This window comes from Triticum urartu, chromosome 7A (genome assembly GCF_056163025.1).
Source record: "Triticum urartu cultivar PI428250 chromosome 7A, HENAU_Tu73, whole genome shotgun sequence".
Classification (NCBI taxonomy): Eukaryota; Viridiplantae; Streptophyta; class Magnoliopsida; order Poales; family Poaceae; genus Triticum; species Triticum urartu.
The window spans coordinates 726,958,891-726,978,261 of record NC_141879.1 but is presented as its reverse complement, the minus strand read 5'-3'; the positions used below and the strand labels follow the sequence as shown (position 1 = coordinate 726,978,261).

At 41.3% G+C, this 19,371-nt stretch overlaps 1 pseudogene across 1 annotated transcript; it reads right to left on the bottom strand.

Annotated features, from left to right (window-relative positions):
• Nucleotides 1-145: 145 nt before the first annotated feature.
• LOC125524943 (uncharacterized) lies at nucleotides 146-13,217 on the bottom strand (annotated as a pseudogene). The gene is made up of 13 exons (XR_015610215.1): nucleotides 13,072-13,217; nucleotides 9,171-9,322; nucleotides 8,111-8,372; nucleotides 7,736-7,955; nucleotides 7,518-7,644; nucleotides 4,713-4,925; nucleotides 4,210-4,638; nucleotides 3,397-3,555; nucleotides 1,546-1,641; nucleotides 1,298-1,489; nucleotides 1,052-1,197; nucleotides 761-832; nucleotides 146-607 (listed from the first exon to the last, which is right to left on the bottom strand). The product of XR_015610215.1 is annotated as an uncharacterized LOC125524943 (transcript).
• Nucleotides 13,218-19,371: the final 6,154 nt, after the last annotated feature.

The following is a 19,371-nucleotide window of genomic DNA, read 5'->3' as shown; positions in this document are numbered from 1 at the left end:
AAGCCTTGTCCTACTATCCTCTTACTGTTAATAGCTAGATGGTTTGGATTGACTCGTAAATTCTCTTTTTTCTGGTTAACTCGTAAATTCTCTTTTTCTGATTAACCCATAAATTACCTTTAATCTATAGTATAATACATAGATGGATCGGATCCCCAACCATTAGATTGTTACTTTATAGAGTATCTCTTCATTCAGAAGTCATCACCTGGACCATTTTCAAGCAAATGTATATGCCCCTGCACTCTCGAGCAAAAATAACTAATCTTCATGAAATCATCAACTTCTACACACAATCTAGATAATGCCCACCTCTGTGAGAGAGTTGGCTGGTTGTTGAGCTCCGAACGACACTTTTCATCTCCAAAAAGCAATCGTTCAAATTCCAGATCTAGGAATTCATGATGTTGGACACGGTGGTCAACTACGTAGACGTGCCATATGTATCACTTCGAGAAAAATGAGTTATACTCCAAAGTGGTACTAGCTTTGGATTTCCAAATTTGTCGCTGATAAGGAATTCTCATTGCTGCCTGTGCTACCACCTTGTTCCTCTTCATCACGAATTTCCATCAACGACACTCCAGTTTTGTGTGCAACTACAAGCCTGCAGATAGATAAACGAACACATGCTTTTACTAATCTATAATCATAGGAAACGAAAAGGATATAATCATGTAAATGACCACACCATCTATATAGCTAAGCATGCTACGAAGGGGAAGTAAGAAAACTAATAAGAACTAGAAATATTGATTACCTTCCTGATCCCACCAAACATGCGAGACCCACAACCCATCCACTGTCATGAAAGTTATGTATTCTCTTGAGCCTGGAAAATATGAAGCACTCAGTAATTTACCATTATAGAGGCTAACCGGCATGTGCGTGTGCACGCGCGTGCGTGCAATGTCATGTAGAGGTGCCATGTTCTCAAGGTGTGTGTGTGTGTGTGTGTGTGTGTGTGTGTGTGTGTGTGTGTGTGTGTGTGTGTTCGCGTGCGTGCGTGTGTGTGTGTGTGTGTGTGATAAGGACATACTCTAGTGGTTACCTGAAATCATTTGAGCTCCACGCGTGAACATCACCATCCTTTGTACCTGTAATTAGAACTGGAAGATTGGGATGGGAAACGACCTGAAAAACTGCAGACTCATGTTCAAGTGTATGAACGCACTCCTTCTTGTCCATGTCCCATATCTGATTTGAAAAAGAAAAAAGAAAAAAGAAACAAGGCACAGATATATTAGAAATGTTAGATGCATGTTGTATTAATGTACTTCCCAACATGATAGCCGACCTTGGCAGTCGCATCCCAAGAGCCACTAATCAAATACTGCTGACCATCACGCGTGAAGAAATCCAGGAAGTTCACTACATGCCTATGCCCAAACAGAGTATACTTGGATTTGGGAGAATCAAGACTCCAAACCTGAACACCAACCATAAGAGCTTCCAGTCAAGGTATAGTAGAAAATGAAACATACTCCGCCTTCATCATTGAATCAAAGATTGCTTAGCAAAGTAATAAGAGAGAGAAAGCAAAACCTTTATTGTAGCATCATGCGAAGCACTTGCAAAACTGTTGGTGTCCTCCGGGTTAAATTTTAGGGCCATGATAGCAGCCGAGTGCTCTTCAAATGTCTGTATGCAATTACGGTCCCAAAGCTTTATTTCGGTAGCACATCCTGACAGCACATACGGCTGGGTTGGATGAACGGCTAATGTACACCAAACATCTGCACGACCCAGAGCTCTGAAACTCGTGACTTTTTGCATTTCCTTTTCGTAGTTGTACACATGGACGACACAGTCAGATGACACTGCCACAAACCACCCCTTTCGTGCAATGAACTTCACATCCGTAACTGCAGTGAGAACGATCATCTTATTAGCATATCAGTGTACATATGGTGGAAGAAACTTATGTCGACAAACAAGTCAGAGAGCTTGCCAGGTTCTGCTGAGACCTTAGTCAAACCGGCCACTTTCTGCCAGTAAACACAACTGACTAAATTGTTAGTCCAATGTAAGCAAATATGACCTAAATACACACTCAACAACTGCTGAAATACTGCCATGAGAAAACAGTGGGTAAAAACATTTGCCATCTACCATCACCAAACACAGGCTTTTCCTGGTATTTGGCAATCAAAAGAAACTGTATATGCTCTTATGAATAAAATCAAAATTGCTTGGGCTGCGAGCATCTTTTTTGTACAGAGGGCACGAGGTAATAAATTTCTTTCTTTGTCTTAAATAGTAACTACCAAAGCAATACAGTAACTTGCCTGTGTGTCATAGTTCCATGTCTTAACATTCCCAAGTGAGGTACCCACTATAATCCTGTATGATAAGAAGGTATTAAATGCAGGATAATCGCAACTAGTGCATTCACTTGAAAAGGAGGTTTAGGCCTCCTTTGGTTCATAGGAATATTGTAGGAATTGCAAAGGATAGAAACTTTGTAGGAAAAATTCCTTTGGAGCCCTTTGGTTTGTAGGAATGGATTCCTATTCTTATGTAGGATAGGAATCAATCCTTCACGTTACAAAAAAAAACATTGACCAAGACTCAATGGAAAAATTCCTATCCTATGCATCAAATGACATCTCTTTATCTATAGGATTTGAGATGCATGTCATCTCACTTCCTATGATTTTTCTATTCCTATACTATTCCTATCATATGAACCGAAGGAGGCCTTAATATTCAAATGCCCATATTATTCTATGCACTTACAACGGCTCTTTCTGATGTGCATCTATGCAATAGATTTTCCCAGCTGTATCATCTATGATCTGACCAAGCAAAATTCATGTGAACATTTGAGAAACCACCCCCAAGATGGAGGATCTGGGAAGAGAGGAAAATGAAAATCCCAAAACCAATACCTGTATTAAAGGTGGCATTGTCTGCTGTGTTGTTAGTGCATCAAAGAAGAAAAACAAAATGAAGCATCAGTACAATTCACTAAAGCATCAGTAAAAGAAAATCAAAATATAAGTCACAAGACCACAAAATGTATATTGTAAACTATATTTTCTGTTCGTGATTTTACATAATAAAAAGTATTTTTTTTACAATCGATATATATTTTCTTACATTCTCGTTTGACTACCGACATCAGGAAAAATTATGAGAAGTAAAAATATGGTTCAGTGATGTAAAAATAGAGGGGGTGAACAATAACTATTCTTCACCCTGGTGATGAATAGTCTGACCCTACAAATATAAGGGGACTACTGTGATTATATGGACGTATCAAAATAACTAAAAAAAAGAATTTGATCTAGAAGTATATTAATTTGGCATTCCAACTACAATCAAAGATCATTTGCACCGACCACTAATTAGATAGACAAAGTTGTGTAAGTTAATATTCTTAGAATGACGCACCTCATTGGCATCAAAAACCACATCCAAATGCACCTCATCAACCATGGTGTCCGCCTCTTTAATGAGCTTGTTTGTAGTTATATCCTCAATTGCAAGGCCATCAATCATCACTTTGGTCCACACAGTAGATTCATTGGCACGATCTGTGAGGGCATTGCCCTGCGGTTGCAATGTTATTCCAACATTACACTTTGGATCGTGGCGTGATAATGCCTTTCTGTGGGTGGGTGCAGTATGCAGGGGTCTTACACCACTGGTAACCAATACTAGTTCACATATCCTAACTGAACAAAAAAAATCACTCGAAATATCGGACCCCGAAAGCTATAGTTTCCCTTTCTGAAATTTGTCTTCATTACTTTTCTGATATTGTTTGCTTTTACTTGCACCATTATTCATTACACACAGGTTTCATTTGTATCGGCTGATAATTAACTAGACAAAGCATTGCAAAAAGTTTTATTTCTTAGATTAGCGATCCTAGTGGTTGTATCAGGTGTTGATGCGCGCGCGCGCGCACACACACACACAACTGGTGAGACATATCAACAAACAAAATTATGACTTGTGATTGTCAGCAAGAGTTAAATTTATTCCTATTGATTTAATACTTCTTGAAAAAGGAAATAAGTGTAAGCTAATCTAATCTACATATAATAGGACTACTGACTATATTGTGGTATTAAAATAATTGAAGAATCAATTTGATCGAGATGTTTATTAATTCGTCTCTCTAACTACAATGAATGATCATGCGTGCTCAATGCTAACTAAATGCAAAGCTTTGCAAGTTAGTATTCTTAGACAACTCACCTCACTGATTTTGTCACTTGCTTCTTGTGGCTCACTTACATCAAAAACCACATCTAAATTCACCTCATCAACCACATTCACTGTCTCTTTGATGAACATGCTTTTAGTAATATCCTCAAATGCAATACCATCATTCACTTTGGTGCTCCACACAACAAACTCATTGGCACGCTGCATATCTATCGGCACATTGCCTTGCGCCTGCAGTGTTATTTCAATGTTACACTTGGAACGTGGTGGCATAATGTCTTTCTGCGGTTGTGTGTTGTATGACTTGGGGCTCATATTTTGGACATTGAAGGCAATGTAAGAGTCCGTCTCATTGGTTAGCTGAATCTCGCAGGACATCTGTTTGTTAAGGGCAAAAGGAAAATGTAGTTTGAGTGGCTCAATTCCAAGCATATCATCCTCCTCTAGGCAAGAGCTTATCTGCAAGAAAAGTGCAGGACATATATGTATTCAGTATGATAAAGATACATGGCCAGGGACATTCAAGAGTTTACCTCCCCAAATGTATATTCGTTGGCATTGTTGATTTCCTCATTTACAACTTCCATGTGGCTGATATCATTTATTATATCCCATATAAAGGGCCGCTTGGATGGTTCACGTTCTTGGCAGAGTAACCCAATTTCGATGCATTTTGCTACTTGTTGGTAGACCAATGGTGTTTCCTTTCCAGATTTTTTCCATCTGTGTCTCCATCTCCTAAGTACCTGTCATCCCACAAAATATGGCTTAAATAGAATAAATCAAAGAGTTTAAAAAAATAACCTCAAAAGTGATGGGACATGATGACTCGTACCACAAAACCCTTGTATGCGTCTCTCTCCTCTACACATAGTTAGATGCAGGTGCTAGATGCCTAGGATCGATGCAAAAAGTCTATCATCAAGCACGTAAGCTCCTAATATCTTTTCCCAAATGAGCATCCCATGTGTTCTTTTTGCTTCAAGAGAGATGAAAAAGGCTTGATACATAAAAAAATCATAGAGATAAATGTGGATGACCATAGATGGATTTTCTCGTTGCATGCACGTAGTGAAGGTGTGGGTACTGATTCGTCCTTCTGGGAATTGTTGATTTTATATATAACCTACTTTTGTGTTTAATCTAAACTATGTTTTTAATCTTATGCAAACTATTTTGATTATAGGAATTACGTGAATATATCTGGTGCAAATATGGTTGTATATATGTAGCCTTTTGATGCAGGTGCAAATATGGTTGAATATATCTCGTTGTATATATGTACTTGAACAATCTTTTGATAGTAGGCTAAAATTGGCTTTATGCAAAATAAAATTTAGAGCTTTCCATTTTAGCCATATCCTTGCATATAGATGATAGGTCTCACTTGGGTGTCACTTGTCGGTACACTCAATATACTGACCTGCATGACTGCAACTTATCATGTCAAAGATTTTATATGACGAGTAACGGATGCGACGTAGGGTTACGATGTCCATACTCAACTTTGTCAGCGGCGCTGATGGGACTCCATAGTTTTATTTGTTATTTTTTGCTGTGTGAACTAGCCTGTGGGCTATGAGGTAATAAATACTCTGGATTTACGTTATATTCTTACATGTGATTTTTTTGTGGTATTTTATCAAGTACTGTTTGTGCTAGCTGCTAATTAAGATTCAGTTCAGATAGTAGCATAGTGACCACAGGGATTCAGATACTACCATATCTGGGTCGTTACACATTCTCCCAAAAATACGGCAACCAAGGAAAACACATATTGGACGCTTGGTCATTTTATTTACTTCAAGCCCGCACGCTAGGGCACTCGTTGACTCAAACCCTTAAGAATTCAAGAAGAATAATCTATTACTTGAACTAACACTACTACACCGACATACAAAAAATACTATTAACACTACGAGACTAACATATAAAAACCATAAAGATGCGGGTGACCACCGAGATGGACTTGGGGTGGTGGAGGAGGCGCCGCACAAGGTAGTTGAGGGGGGAATGGCTTCTAGCGCCCATAGTCAGGGCGAATCCCTAGCCAGGACACGCACATGTGTGTAGAGGGGAAAGAGGAAGTTGGAGCCGACATCAAGGTTGATAGTTTATGCCGTGCAATTGAATCACATCTCACCAGAAAAGCCAGAGAGAGGAAGTTGGAGCCCTCTAAGTAGGGGGTACATCAATGAAACGGTTCTTTCGACAAGAGGCCTTAGGCAAAATCTCACTTACAGAACCCCCCCCCCCCCCCCCCCCCGCCAGGGGACTACATCCTTGCTCGTGATGAGCCCCCTGTAGGCTAGGAGGCCAAGGCCTTTTTCAGTGTATGTGGACGTTGGAAATGGTCTTCTTGACATGGAAAGCTTGTCATTGCAGGACCAAGTGTCATTGGGCGCCCCATGTCATGCCCATTTACAAGTCAGCAGCAAGATGAAGAATTAACCATGATGCCTTGGTCTATTTCCCGCATCGAAGCTCCGTGTGGTTACATCCATCAATACCCTATTCATGCCCAAAACCCCAAGGTTTACAAAGAGATTGTAAGACGTGGGGTGCGTGAAACTAGGAATAAATACACACGGTGTGAACAAGATCTTTCAGAGATGTCATATGGGTCGTGTCATCATCATTTTGACTGGATAGGATGGAGTTTGCTTCAACCATATGCGAGATTATCACAATAACAAAAAAATTTCTAGGAAAGTGTGCAAGAGGACAACCACAATTGAAGTTATGAAACATCTGTCAAGCTTTAGCGAATCTAGTGTTTTAGCCATCCGTCCACATACATCCTTGCAATCACCCCCAAAAGATACAAGATCTTCAAGGCAGGACGTAGAACTTTTACCCATGTTGGGGGCCTAAACCTATGTAGATCTGTCTTTCGTATCATCATTCTCATCAGTGCATCGCCCACGGGATCTTGTGTCAACCCTAGTCCCTCAATTTTTACTTGACTATGTAGAAACGACTGACCCAAATCATGCACTGATACCGGTGCCACATGGCTTAAATATAAATGTTTCTAGCCATCATATGAAGCTACCATGTGTTGGCACCGATTTAAAACGGTGGAACGAGTGATATGGAACTCAATATGGTGAGCTGCTAAAGGGTTTACATTCCGGTGATGTGCTTGTTTTTGAGTAAGACCATCACGTTGCTTATATTTTCATTCTAAATATGTTCTTATACTAGATAATCCATCCAACACTGTAATATGCAAATTAAGTAGGATTATTAAGAAAATGGTAACCAATATGCAAGGTAGAAAGTTAGGATATTTCTACAAAAAAGATTGTCTGCATGGCGAGATAGAACCCTCTTACAGTGTTGCTATTATTGAGGATCTCCTTTCCTCCCGTCACTAGCTCGATAATTATTTTGCCCAAACTGTACATGTCTGATTTGAATGACATATTTCCTTCAGATATGTACTCTGGAGCACAATATCCTCTGCAAGAAGGTCGGCATTTCAATGTATTACAGCATTAGAAAATGTGAAAGAAGATGCCGAGAAATTATGTTGTTTTGATGCATAGCTTACAGTGATCCGAGACGGTCTTCACTCATGGTTTTTGACTTTTCATCAAGTCTTGATAAACCGAAATCTGTGATTTTCGGCACCATATCATTATCTAGTAGTATATTGCCAGGTTTCAAATCCATATGATATATGTGCTTCTCCGAGTGCAGATGATGCAAACCTTCACAGATTCCTCTAATTATTCCATAGCGTGTATTCCATTCCAGTCCTCTTAATTCATCTACATAATGCAAAAAGTAACAGTGAGCGATAAAAGTTTCCATCATTTGATTTGTGCATGCGCTAAATTGCATTATGAATGTATATATCACATCTTGATCATGGAAAATAAAGATAAGTTAGTAAAGATAAGAGCTTGTTGCAAGAATGACGTACCAGTAACATACTTTTGTAGACTTCCATTGCTGATATACTCAAAACAGAGTAGTCTTTCTCTTACCTCAGCATAAATATGTCGTTTTGATCCTGCAATTTGTATGGCTATCTGATCTGTGCTAGCACAGAAGCCAAGAAAGCGTACGACATTTTTATGTTTAATGTTCAACAGGCTGTCAACTTCTCGATAAAATAAAGTCTCATTGATTGAATGACTGTTCCTTATCCTCTTTACAGCAATGTTCCCATTACGAAGCACTCCCTGTTTAACTTCTCTTGTGAGCATTCAAAAAGTGTTTAGCTGAATTTGAAGATACTGTGCAAGAAAGATAATACAGAAGTTTGGGATGCAGCGACGAAAGCCCCTTTTTTCCCGAGAGAGCACACCTAATGTTACAGTACAATTGCACCACCACACATGCACATATATGCTAGGAAAAAGGTTTGTAGCTCCATGACAACCTTAAGGCGGTTCCATTTTCCGAATTGATGTTGGATACTATGTTCGACCCTAGGAACAGAATTCCGTAATATAAGACACAAAGAATATACCCGGTTGTCTGACTTCAATATATACCAGATACTGCTAGAATCAAGTGGCATCTTGCAGACGAATGTAACATCTATATATGGTATTTACTAGTTGGCAACACCGATTATCTTCTATATCTAAATAGCCCCCACTAACATATTTCTCTCAACATGCAAGCATGCCACATCATCAAGCAACATGCATGGCAAAAGGCCCACCATAATATGCATTCATGCACATGAAAATGTCCACCTCAACATGCAAACATATATTAGATATTTTACAATACATTAATCAAACACAATAAAGCGTATGGATTTGCAATTTTAGTTTACGTAGTATCACTATTCACGTTCCATAGAAAACACATATCATCGAAATGTATTGCAAATATTCCCGCAACAACGTGCGGAGTATCATCTAGTTAACATAGTTTTGCTAACTCGAGGACTGCTCAAGCCAATATAACAATTCCAAGTGCGATCTCTAGATATCATATGCCTAATTTATGGTTAAAAAGCAATTTACCTTATAAACAGTTGCAAATCCACCGTGACCGATTTCTCGATCATCCGAGAAATTTTCTGTGATATCCTTCAAAAGTGCGAGTGATAGATTTGTCGGCTTCTCTCTTCCATCAAGTATATGCTCCAGGACCTCATGATCCATGTACGATGTATCTGATGTGCAATCAGTTTGACAGTATGCAGTATCAACATTAGCAAAAAGAGGTTTGTTTCAGATCAGCGCTATTTAAGGCAGCATATGGTAATTTTGGAACAATTGTCTATAGTAAATCGTTCGTGCACCGACCAATATTTAAGGCAACTGTATTCTACCTTTTGTGATCTTCAACGAAATAAGGAAACGCAAATGTGCAGTGCAATAGTGGGCGCCTGAGTTTATGCTTTACATATTTATGCATTTGAAGAAATCCATTCAAGTTTATTTGTGTGCATCATGTTAAAGCTTATGCACCCACAATCAAGGGCCGAGGTAGGTCCTGGGCAAAATCCTGTAGAAAGCCCTAGTGCAAGGCCCAAAAACTCTACCGAAGACTTATTATTGGCGGTTTTTCTGACCTTTGATGTGCTCACGATGGAATCAAGTTAGTTGTGGAGATTTTACTTGTTCCACTAAGCCGGCCACAAAAATTAATTCCAAATGCAGCTAATGTATGCATTCCTTTGAGATAAGACGATTAATTGCAGCTTTTTTTTTCTTTACGTCTAAGTATTACTCCCTCTGTCTCATATTAACTTTCGGTCAAACGGAGTTAATCCTTCGAGCTTGTGGATGAATAATACGCCTTCCTCCATTCTATCCCTTATTGAACAATGTATCCTTATTTGATATCAAATAAAAACCACCATGATGGCACTGCCTCAAAAAAAAAACTTTCTAAATTTTAATTGCAAAGTTTGTGCCTCTCCTTACCATGTTCTTCACAAAGCCAGCAATGGGAGATCCCGTTGCCGGTAAAACAGAGGCGGTCACGGTGTTGTTGCTTTATAAGATCCACATCTTGCTATATATGCCGAACCACTCAAGTGGACTGAGACGGTGTTAGCTGATGGAAGTTGGTTGAGAAGATGGTCCCTTGTTTGGTGTTGATCCTAGAGTAGTAGATACACTCTTTTATTTTGTTTTGCTTTGTTATGTTGAACTTCTCTAAGGCTAGTAATCCCCTCGGACAGTCTGGCAGGTTCGACACATGTTTTCTCAGCTTTGCAAGTTCGTGACCAATGTGCACATTTGTGCAAGTTCATAGATTTTTTTTCACTCTTGAGGAGCCTACACTTTTGAGATAAGAAAACTAATCACATTCTCCCCTCTTTATTTACATCTTAAAGTATTAGCTTTCTAGTACTTTGGGTTTTAATTGCAAGGTTTGTGCCTCTCCATGTTCTTCACATGGAGAGGAGGTCAAGGTGTCGTTGCTCTCTTAAGATCCAGAAACTGATATGCCCTAGGGCATCCCCGATCCCCTAAATTTTAAAGGAGTAAACAGCCGAGTAAACGAGCAGATATGCTCCTTAAAAAATGGCCGTTCCTAGCCGACCCCCTAAATTTAACGGAGCAAAATTTTATTTGGCTTAAGCATTTCATGAAACACTTGCTATGCAGCAAGCAGCGATGATGGTGACCACGCCATCAACGTCGGAGAGCATGTCGGACACGCATGTCGCAGTAGGTCACGTGCCCGGTCACCATGCATTGTCGGTGCTGCCGATCACCGTCGTGTCTAGCCTTCGGCTGCCCGTGCGGCCGCAGCAGGTTCGGCGTCCTGTACCACGGAGTGCTCGCGGACGGATCGGTGGTGCTGCTATGGGAAAAAAAAAATTCCTATACGACCGGGTCGTACAGGACCAATCGTGAGACCCTTTCCTGCATGCGACACCTGGCGATACAAATCTTAAAGCAACAACCATCTCAAATCTCTCCAGCGCCCCGAAACTACAGCCACCCAGCCACCGTTGTGATGCTCGACGGCACATCACCGCCGGCGTGCTCCTCGACGGCACATCGTCTCGGCACAACCCCAGCTCAGCGCGCTCCATTCCCGTCAGAAACGGCGACGTCGTCGCCGGCCGAGCTTATGGCAGCTTGTCCCCGCCGGCCACGGCGATGTTCGTGGGCACCTCCACTCACGGCACGGCCGGCTGCATGCATCCTTTGGCTGCGTCCAAATTCACGTCGCCAGTGTTTTAGTAAGTTAGATATGTCTCGGCATCTGTAGATGATTCAATGAGCACGTTAATTTGTTGGTGCTTGAATTGAGCTTGAGGATCTGAGGAGCGTCGTCGTGGAGGCTGGGGAGAGCAGCAGGGGGCCAGGGATGGAGCTCCAGTGCTTCCGCGACAGAGCGAGAATAAGACTAGTGGTGGCGGCGGCTGCGGAGACGAGCGAGCGCTGGCGGCGGCGGCGACAATGACAAGCGAGCTTTGGCGGCGGCGAAGAAAGAGGATTAGGGATTTGGTAGACGGGATTCACAATTTGCTACCTGGGACTGTGCTTTGAGATTCGTTTATCCAGGTGTCAGGCGCTGGGCAGGGTCTCACGAACGACAGCGTACGACCTGGTCGCATAAGATTTTCGACGTGACGAGGGGCTGGAGTACATGCACTACGGCGTAAAGCCGGGATCTACCACTACGAAGATCTACATGCACTACGGCGCGAAGCGAGGGGGCTGGAGTACATACTCTACATGCACAACGACGTGGAGTGCATGCGCGTGGCGGACTTCGGGCTGGCACGCCGGAGCCGGGACGGGCAGTCGCACCTGACAACGCGCTGGAGGTGATGAGCGGCCCGCCCACGCTGGACCTCGCGGAGCCATCCCGGATGGTGCTGGTCACGGACTGGGCGTGGACGCTCGTCAAGGCCGCCCGGACGAGGGAGGTGCCGGGGGGCTCTGCTTCGGGAGAAAGATTGCCGGGCGACCGTGGCGGCCATGGAGAGGTTCGTGCTCGTCGGTCTGTCGGTCGCAGACGAGAAGGTATCCACCAGCATGCGCCTGCGCCTGACGAGCGAAAAGGGCCGCGAGGTCGCCGACGAGGCCCAAAGCCGCCGTCGAGGGAGTACTTGACAAGGGGGCTTCACACGAGTCGCCAGGTGGCCACGCACACGAAGGAAGTTTTCACTCCAACCCGTCACGGAGGAGTATTTTTATGAGATAGGGAGGCTGTGGAGTAAAAATTTACCCCTCTAACGATTATAAGGGATCGGCTAAGTGCTGGCTAGAGGATAAAAAAATGATTTTACTCCTCTAAAGCTTTTTAGAGTATCGTCAAGATGCTTTCACAAAGTTACACATCAGGTGGACCAAGAGGATGTTGGTTGGTTGATGTCCGTTGAGCTGAAAAGATGCTCTCTTGTTTAGTGTTGATCATAGAGTAGTACGTATATTTGGTTCTGTGGGGCCTTAGCATGATAACTTTTCAACTATTTACAACAACAAGTTTTATCGACTCCAGCGAGAGAGGGGCGATGACGGCGGCATGCCTTCGGCTCGCTTCAGCGTTTGTAGTCGTCACTACGTAGTCTACATATCTGGATGCAATTTTTATTATTTTTGGTTTCCGTTGTACTATTATAATTGAAAATGAATAGATTAATTTTTTAAGTACTACGTACCCTCCTTTCTTTTGCTCATTTTATTATGTTCAACTTTTCTAGAGCTTATCCCCGAAGACATCCTAGCTTTCTATAACACTAGATGGAACAAACTTCTCTATGTAATTTTTTTTTTGTGGGAGTTCTCCATGTGCAATATGTAATACATATCTGCTTCATAACTAAGAAGCTACTTAGCAAAGTTGTGTTTTTTCAGATCAGAAGTGGCAAGATAGAATTTAAAAGAACATATACAAACTGTATTAATCGACATGAAAAATATTTGACAAGTAAATGGCTGGAGTACTAACCTGGAGGCTCAATCAGCCAGGATGGGGCTAGCTACTAAAGAAACATCCAAGAAGAGAGGAATAGCAAGATGAGACATGATCCACCTACCAGCAGCTAGTTGGGTTTATAGACAGAGCCATTAAGTGTGGGCGATATGAGGTGGGTGACTAAGTCCAAGTTTGGATGTAATGTAATTAAAAGGACTAAACGACTTACCGTTATAGAAAGTCAAGGTCCTTTTAGCAGTGCATGATGCATCATCCTTATCACAATTGTTACTTTTTGTAACATTCGGCAGTCTAGAAACTAGTATGCGAGCGCTAAGATTTGCCAACATTCTAGCTTTCTATAACACTGGACATTCTAACTTTCTATAACAACGGTAAATTATAGATCTTGGACACACGTGAGCCATTTAAACCAGAAAGAAGGAAGTACCTTCGATCGAGATCAAATTGAGTTGGCGACTTCTTTTATGCCTCAACTCCCTCCTCAATCGTTGATTAAGAAAAAAACACCACATTGTTCAGGTTTATTAGTCTTCGTCGTATTTTAGGTCAAATTTTGACCATAAATTTAAGTCATATGCTAAAAAATATTGTAGGATCCATATTTAAAAGTAGTTTCCAAAGTACTATTTTCTATTACATATAAATCACATTTTCCAAGTTAAATCTATTGACCCCAAATACGAAGAGGCTCTACTTGGCCACTATGCCAGTTAATAAATTGTTTATTCCTAGTGCAAAGGTCATGGCATTGGGTGGAGGTGGAAGAAGACATCAATGAAGGATGATCGTAGCACCAATTAATAAATTATTGATTCCTATAGTGCGATCATGACATTGGGTGGAGGTGGAACGGTCGTAGCAATATCCTTGCAGTCAATGTAGGTCACTCTTTTCTTATTGGACCGGACTAACTGGTGATCGTTCCAATTATAGGGACAAATATGAATGACCCGTTTTCTACCCGGTCGCTATCATATGTCCCGCGCATGCGCATGCCCACTGATTTTCTCCCTTCTTCCGAAAACCGCATGTCCCAACACTAAATCACCGGTGTTTTTCGCCGTGTTCATTTCTAGTCACAAAAGAAATAAAAAAATAAATGAAGTGCTGGAAGGAGGACTTGAACCCAAGTCTATTGAATAGCTACTAGCCAAATAACCAACTCAACCACCTTTACTTATTGTCCACCATACATGAAAAAAGGGTATTTGGCCCCTTCTTCTTCCTACCATGTTAGCAAAAAAAGTTAATTTTTGCTTTGATAACTTTGGCATGAGCATCCTAGTAACTTTAACATGAGCCTCCTGATACCTATAACATGAGAAAACCGATAACTATAGCATGAGATGACCGGTAACTTTACACATAGGTTATTAGGGCATGTTTCAATAACTTTTACCCCGGTGGAAGTTACGAAAATGTTTTAACGTAAGTTATGATATTTGTGGTGCTTAGATTACCATGTAATTTACACATGAGTTAATGGGGATATATTTCAACAACAACAAAAATCTCCGAGTCAAAGTTATCATGGTGTTTATACGCAAGTTATCAAGTCTATGGTGCGTAAATTACCATACCAGTTACACATGAGTTACCGGGGTATGTTCAACAACTACCCCCCCCCCCCCCCGAGAGGAAGTTGCCATGGTGTTTGAACGTAAGTTATCATGTTTGCGTTGCGGTCCATAAATTATCATCCTATTTACACAGAATATACCGGGGGTATGTTTCAACAAAACATTTCCTTGGGTCAAAGTTACCATGATGTTTATACATAAGTTATTAGGTCTAGAGCGCGTATTACCATGATGTTTACACATAAGTTACCAGGGATATGTTTCAAAAAATTATTTCCCTAGATTAAAGTTGCCATGTTGTTTATACGTAAGTTATCCGGTCTATGGTGCATAAATTAACATCTTATTTACATGGAAGTTATAGTGATATGTTTCAACCTCTTTTTTATTCGGGTGAAAATTATCATGTCGTCTATACATAAATTATCAGGTCCATGGTGCATAAATCACCATGTGAGTATATAAAAGTTACCTGGGGAATGTGTCAATAACTCCTCAAGGTCAAAGTTAATAAGGTGTTTAAATTTGTACGTATGTTATCAAGGTTGTGGTGCGTAAATTACCTTTTACACAGAGAATTACCGGGGTATATTTGAAACAGTGTTTGGAATTAATATTCATGCACTAATAAGAAGGGATGAATGGTCAAATAGTGTTTTTTCTTTCAACTAGAACCAAACAAGGGGGAGTTGGCAAATGGGCTAAGAGATTAGTGTTGAAGTCTTGAGTTTAATTCTCGGCTTCAGCGTGAATTTTTTGCCTACAAAACTGCAAACGTACTCTACGTCAACATCAAGTATGAAAACTGCTATCATGAAGGGAAAAATAGTCATGGTTAATGCTCACCTGCCCATGCCCACGCAGAAATTAAGATTCCCATTAAGAGCGCAAATTAGGATCACACAAAATCATGATACCAAAAGCGATAGGTAAATGATTGTGATGGGATGACCAACCGACACTCGGTCGGTCGCTCTCGCTTGCACGCGTGTGATGTGGGGGACATGTGTCGCTATCTCCCTTGACCTTATCCTTTCGCTGGAAATTAGGAGTCCCACTAAGAGCACAAATTAGGATCACACAAAATCATGATCCCACTAAAAGCGCTAGGTAAATGATTGTGATGGGATGACCAACCAAGTACTCGACCGATCGCTCTCACTCGCAGGCGTGCGATGTGGGCCACAGATGTCGCTATCTCCCCTTGACCTTATCCCTTTGCTGGTTGTGATGCTCTCCTCCACTTCTTTTCTTCTTCCTCCATCCACACATCTCCTTCTCTATCTCTATCTCTATATTCTCTCAACGAGGAAGTTGTTGCCTTGCGCGCCACTGCTGCAAGCTGTTGTCCCTCGTGCGTGCCCCCGGTTCAACAACATTGTGCCCAATCCCCCCCTCTTCTGATGCAAGGCGTTGCTCTCGCCACGTGTTGCCATTGCTACAAGTGAGGGAGGCCATGGACGACGAGCTGCTCCCCCTGTGAGCTCGACGCGACAACGCTCGCACACCCCTACGGATGCAACACCTTTTTTTCAAGGCGGCGTGCTCCTGCTATGGCTTTGTTTTTGATTTAGCTGTTTGCAGCCTTTTTATTTGTTGATTCCAGCTTTTTATTTCACCCGTCACAACAATTTCATCAAGCAGCACCAACTTTTGATTCACCAATTTTTTTGCTCATAGTAGCATTTTGCGTCGCTAGTTCCAACTTTTGATTTCGCCAATCGCAGCAATCCCCTTTTTGACAGTAGCATCTTTTTTGATTCGCCAATTGTAGCATTTTATTTCGGCAGTAGTAGCTTTTTACCGGAGGATGTGGGATCAATGATGAATTTTTTGCTACAACCGGAGACACCTATTGCCATCGCGACTGTAAGCACAGGCCCGCGGAGTTGCAGCTAGCGGTGCTATATACTAGATGTGCTTTAACGATGGGAGATTGCGACCTGCTGCAAGCGGTTCCTCGAGGGGGAGCTTTATCTGCATGAGCTCCGTCGAGCGACATCATTGGAGGTCTTGTGAGAGGCATCTACCAGTCCGGCAAGGGGGCGTTGCCGGCCATGAAGCACAGCGGTAGTGATTTGGCGCGTGAATCACTCGTGGGTTGTGTGGGGATGAGAAACGGACTATTATTTTGCATGGTCATTTTTTCTGCTGCAATGCATCCTAATCTAATGGTTTTTATCGGTTGAATCGGAGGGCTTGCTCATGGCCAACCAAAATTTGGGCCGGGGTACCGACGGCTAGCACCACTCAAAGCGCTAATTTTCACATGGCTGATATCCATGCGTGAACACAAAATCACGACCCCATTAAAAGCGTCAATTATCGCATGCAATCATGATCCCATTAAAAAGTGGCAATTATTCTCACGTTGACTCTCCTCTCAGTTTATGATGTCTACTACGCAATTTTTATTCTTGTAGACTCGGTTGGGCTTCAAACGCAGAGTTTTGTACGACAGTGGTAAATTTCCCAACTGGATGACCTAGGGTTTATCAATTCATAAGAGGTGTAGAATGAAGGTGGTCTCTCTCTCAAACAACCCTGCAATCAAAAACAAAAAATATTTTGTGTCCCCAACACACCTAATACAATGGTAAATTGTATAGGTACACTAGTTCGGCGAATAGATGATGATACAAGTGTAGAATAGATAGTATAATAGGTTTTTATAATCTGAATAAACAAAACAATAAGGTAGCAAGTACCAAAAGTGAGCACAAATGGTATTTCAATGCTTAGAAACAAGGCATAGGATTCATAATTTCACTACTGCAATCTCTCAAGTGTTAACATAATTGAATCATATAACAATTTCTCAATGTGCGACAAAGAATCACTCCAAAGTTCTTATCAATAGCGAAAAGCATAAGATGAAATTGTTGTAGGTAGTGAACCATCTCAAAGTTATCATTTCTGATCAATATAATCTATTGAGTAATCCCTATAAGTGCCACAAACAACCCTAAAGTTCGTACTAAAATAACATCATAAGATATGCATCAATTAACTTTAATGTTATCTAGATACTCTAATGTCACCACAAGTATTCGTGAGTTAATTATTTGACATGCATGACATACATCAAGTGTTCCAAAATCCAAAAAACTCAATCCGATAATAATGAAACCTCGAAGAAAAAAACCTAATTCATCACAACAAGATAGAGAGTGAAGAACACCACATGATCCAACTATATTAACAAAGCTCGTGGTACATCAAGAACATGAGAGAGAGAGAGCGCGTTGATTTCATGCGTGTGGGACCCACAAGCTCAGACGACACCCCCTATCTGAGGACTGCAAGATCGTTCAAATCTATATAAAAAGTACGGTTGGCCAAATAAATTTTTCGTTTCTTATTACTATCTTATTAGAAATGAAAACCCTGGTTTCACATAGAGCTCGCCAAACGGGCCTGCCTGGCACGACACGGCCCGCCCACCTTAATCATGCATGGCATGACACGACCCGCCCACCTTAATCATGCATGGCACCTCATGACCCGTCGTGGCACGTTTAATAGTCAGGGCGTGCCGTGCCGGCCCGCGTACTGCAGCTTGCAGCCCAACCACGGCCCATGTGCTAATCGAGCTGGCCCACCAGCACGCCAGACATGTAGGCCCACCTCCTGTTTGGCATGTGGGGCTATTTCTACCTACTGGGCTGATATTAGGTCATATATCTTTCCCTAATAATAAAGCACAGACTGCTTCTGGTCGTCCGTCATTTAAATTGCCCTTAAAACTACCGTAAATTACCCACCATGCCACCCATAAGCGAAGAAAATGATTCAAATTTTTTTGTCAAAGTCGCAGTTTGGTTCGGTTCTTAAAGGGCGAGACCCTAAAGGAATCACTACGACGTGTGAGATGTAGTGGCGAGACCCTTCTTTTCTCTCTTTATGCAGCATAGCTCTCCTCCTCCCCAGCACGAGTCCATGGGCCGGCCCATGTTATATTATTTTAATTTGTTTTTTATTTTTAAAATTAATTCAGGATTTTTTTTAAATTCTAAATTTAAAAAGTTGCAAGTGTTGAAAAAAATGTTCATGAAATCATAAAATATTCAGGAATTCAAAAAAAGGTTCAGGAAATCATGAAATGTTCACGGATTCAAAAAATGTAGATGATTTAAGAAAGGTTTGAATATTATAAAAAATCATGATTTTTAAAAATATATTCAGCAAATATAAAACTTTCATGATTTTGAAAATGACCATTTATTCAAAATATGTTCGTGAATTGGAAGAAAATGTCTATGAAATTTTAAAAAATGTTCACAGAAACTAACAAGGTCGCAAATTTCAAAATTTGTTCCCTAATTTTTAAAAAGTTCACCGATTCAAAAATGTTCGCTGAGTAAAAAAATTGTCCATGCATTTCAAAAAAAGATAAGTAGACATCAATCAATAAAATTGGATCACATGGACACATCAGCTATCATTAACGAGGACGGGAAAAAATGATAAGTGAAAACATGATGGGCTACCGGGATAAAATAGAAAAATAGAGGACATTCATATGTCAGGGTATCAAGTCATACTTATTTGATTAGGGCGTAATACTTTTGTCTCCCGTTGCAACGCACGGACATATTTGCTAGTACGTACATAAAAAATAAAAAAAAGATAAAATGGGTCGTGTCGTGCCATCCCACGTGCTCAGCCTAGCAGCCAAAGCACGTTCCAGGGTATGCCGCGTGCCTGGCATGACCCGTTTAGCCCGGTG